Source organism: Eurytemora carolleeae, unplaced genomic scaffold, assembly GCF_000591075.1.
Source record: "Eurytemora carolleeae unplaced genomic scaffold, Eaff_2.0 scaffold588, whole genome shotgun sequence".
Classification (NCBI taxonomy): domain Eukaryota; kingdom Metazoa; phylum Arthropoda; class Copepoda; order Calanoida; family Temoridae; genus Eurytemora; species Eurytemora carolleeae.
In genome coordinates this window covers 5,517-9,546 of record NW_019396804.1, presented here as the reverse complement: position 1 = coordinate 9,546, position 4,030 = coordinate 5,517, and the positions used below count along the sequence as shown (strand labels likewise).

At 30.1% G+C, this 4,030-nt stretch overlaps 1 long non-coding RNA gene across 1 annotated transcript; it reads right to left on the bottom strand.

Annotated features, from left to right (window-relative positions):
• Nucleotides 1-962: 962 nt before the first annotated feature.
• LOC111708856 (uncharacterized) lies at nt 963-2,734 on the bottom strand. Its single transcript, XR_002766742.1, has 3 exons — nt 2,567-2,734; nt 1,382-1,473; nt 963-1,139 (listed from the first exon to the last, which is right to left on the bottom strand). It is a non-coding gene; the product is annotated as an uncharacterized LOC111708856 (long non-coding RNA).
• Between the last annotated feature and the right edge of the window lie 1,296 nt (nt 2,735-4,030).

Here is a 4,030-nt window from a genome sequence, read left to right as displayed (position 1 = left end):
AGAAAACTACTAGATAATTAGAATTGGTCTTTTAAATACTATTAATTAAATATATACAAGGAGTACAGAACTGATTAGGATCGGGCTGGAGGGGTAGTTTAGACTTTTTAATCAGAGGGGGGGGGAGGTGTTATTGTTACAATCTGACATTCATGTATCTGGTGAATCTGGCCGTGAAACTTTAATATGAAGTAAACATCTAGAAAAAGTTTGGTGAAAGCGGGTAAAATTGTGTATAATAGATAAGGTAAAGGGTCTGTACTCTTAAATTAAAGTGAATCTCTATTTATAGAACGTTATGTACGATTTACAAGGGTAACTCTTAAAGCTTTGTCTGATCAAGTATGCTTTAGATATCAATGTTTATAATTTTAAAAAACTGATTTTCAATTGTGCAAAAAGTGATTTGTGCATTTCTACTGCAGGAAAACATTTAAAAATCATCACAAATAAATTCGTTTAAGTCTAGAAAAACAATTAAATCTTCAACATTAGTATTACATTAAATCGGGCATTGCCATCCATGGAATGGTCACTTGAAATAAGAGACCCATTTATTGTTAACAGGAAAAAAACCGACAAGAAATTTGCGCAAAAATTGTTTAGAAACATAATATTTTTAACCAGTCACATGTTTTATGGCATATAAAATGTTTTGCATGGATTCAAAGTAGTCTAATTGCAAATGATAAAAATAAACTTCATCAAATTTGACAGAGTTTCAATTTATCAAACAAAACCTCATGTGTACATCATAATTTTAGCCTTTCAAAGTTAAAAAAAAATTTACAGACTTTTTATAGACATATTAGCGAATAAAAAAAATCACCATAATGTTGCATTTTAGGTAAGATTCATAAATAAAATGCAATTTTAAACAATATTAAATTGGGAAGTTTGTTAAATTGGGCACATTTTTAAGCAAATTACGCATAGTTGCTCTCAATTTACACTAAATTAGACCATCTTTTAAGTTCTTTCACTGTCCTAGTCACTACTATTATTGTAATTATGAATTTATCATGAACTGTGCACTGTGTAGTTATATTCTCCGGTAAGGGCGTGCTTGTAATCATGAATATCGAGATGACGGGGAAGATTATTGCTGCTCATGACTAGCTTGCTTGCATTCTGGTTTCCTAAAAATAAAAAATTGTAATTACAGAAAAATAATAATATTCTAAAAAGGAACTGAACAGTTCACAATAAATTTTTATTTATTAAACCCTATATCTTTGCATCCTGATATTGTTGACCTTTTATATTTATTCACAAGGTCAAAAGGTCACAAGGTTACAATTTGAAATGAAACTAACGTGGCAATTTTGTTCAGCTGTGGGCCTGTTTGGGCACATTTAAAACTTATAAGTTGGATGTTTACCTGGATATTTATTAATATGTCTTCTATCAGGTTTCACTCAGGTTAGCTTGATCCATACTGAACACTCCATATAATCCATCTTTTTTGGATTCCTATGATAAAAAAATAGAAGATAAAATGAAAAAGAAATAAAAAATGAAACAAATCAACTGAGTTCTTGCCACAAACTCTGATTTTATTATCTTTATATCTTTGCAGCCAAATATCGTAGACCTTTAATATTTTAAGCTCTTAATTCTATTTGATTAAGTAATCTAAGTTTACACTGCACCAGGTTACAAAGACTAGAAAATTAGAAAATTTTAGATGTTAGTAAAAACTCTGTTGTCTGAAAATTATGAAAGCAGAAAATATTAAATATAATCTTGGCCATTATTAAACGTTTAAATTTTTCAATTTTTCTCCTTTCATAAAGTAGTTCACAATTATGCCTTCAACCTTCTAATGAGTGAAATATCCTTATTTTTCTTGCTGAAAATTGTTTTCTTTCAATTATGGGTTTTCGGTAATAGTAAATTGCTGTTTTTTTTTTGCTATGGAGAGACAATGACTGAAATTTTCCTGATAGAAAAACGGCGATATCTTCCTCATTATTACTCAGATAATGGGTTAAAGAGTAAAGCTGTGGATCAAAAATATAAAGTCGAAAGTGGCTTGAAATTAAATCCCAAGTCTCTTTAAGTTTAAGTTTATTTAGGAAATTAATTTAATAAGTAACACTAATTAAAATTGTAAAAAGAGGATTGAAAAATAATTGACTGACTGGGAAAAGATAAGAGTATCAAGAGAAACAACATTTTTTTAGAAGTATAGGAAAGGAGGGAAAAATGCAAAAATAGGCAGTTTGAAATATTGCAGAAAGTAGGGAAAGATGAGTGTATATGAAGTAGAAAACATTTAACTGAATTAACAAAATTCGGATTGAATTCGTGGGAATACATATTTGAGAACTAAATAGAATAAGATATGGGAAAATTTAGAGGCAAAAATATTGAGACCAACAAAAGAGGTTACCCCCCCCCCCCCCCTGGACAAATTTTGTATGCAGCCCTGTAATACCAAGAGAAAAATAATTTGCAGTTAATAGCTAATAACACTAGTTTACAAAATATCACAAATTTAAGTTGTCTTTCTGATTCGCTGTTACCAGGGCATTACTTTTGAAGGATCAAAAAACAATATTACCACTTCAGCATAGAATTTCGAATCATCCAGTTCCCTTTCAAACGTCATTAGCTCCTCTGTCGTTGATGCAGGTTGAACTCCAAACCTTAAGATCAAATAAAAATATTTATAAATCAGATAAGTACAGATAAAAACTAAATACAGATTAACACGAAACACAGATTTATAACAAATACAGATTAACAACAAACACAGTTATAACACTAGACACAGATTAACACTAAACAAAGATAAACAACAAACACAGCTCAAAACCAACCACAGATAAACATACAGCTCAGATAAACAATAAGTACAGAAAAAACCTAAACACAGAAAAACAATAAACACAGATTAACACCAAACACAGATTAATAAATACAGATAGAAACTAAAAAGAGATCAAAACTAAATACAAATAAAAACTAATTACAGATAATCAGTTGACATAGATAAACAGTTGAAACAGATAAAACAGTTGACACGTACAAATAAACAGTTGACACAGATAAACAGTTGACATAGATTAACATTAAGCACAGATTAACATTAAATTAAAATAGAAACTAAATACAAATAAACACTGAACATTGATTAAAATTAAACACAGATAAATACACAACTGCAGATAAACACTCTTATATATTTCATCACTGTCCTATAGTCACTTCTATTATTGTGTACTGTGAAGTTATATTCTCTGGTAAGGGCGTGCTTGTAATCGTGAATATCGAGATTAAGGGGAAGATTATCCCTGCTGATGACTAGCTTGCTTGCATTCTGGTTTCCTGAAAAATAAAAATTGTAATTACAGAAAAAAAATAATATTCCAAAAAGGAACTGAACGGTTCACAATAGATTTTAATTTACTAAACCCTATATCTTTGCATCCTGATATTGTTCATCTTTTATATTTATTCACAAGGTCAAAATGTCACAAGGTTACAATGATTTAGAGTTTGAATAATAATAGTTTGTGGTGAGTGTTCAGCTCTTTTGACCCAAATTTTAAAATTATTACTTATCCAATTGAAATGGAACTAACATGGCAATTTTGTTCAGCTATGGGCCTGTTTGGGCCCATTTAAAACTTAAAAGTTGGATATTTACCTGGATATTTATTAATATGTCTTCTATCAGGTTTCACTCAGGTTAGCTTGATCGATACTCAACAGTCCATTTAATCCATCTTTTTCGGATTCCTGGATTCTACAAAAATAGAAGATAAAATGAAAAAGAAATAAAAAATGAAAGAAATCATCTGAGTTCTTGCCACAAACTCTGATTTTCTTATTCTATATCTTTGCAGCCGAATATCGTAGACCTCTGATATCAAAGGGAGTGTTCGCGAAAAATGAAAGGGGCTATAGGCTTGATGCGATAAAAAAGCGCTTTTGATCGCTACTAATCTTACTTCTATATGTTGCGTCTAGAAGGAGAAAATTGTTAAAAACAAATCAAAAAGATGCAAGATTCAACTCGGAT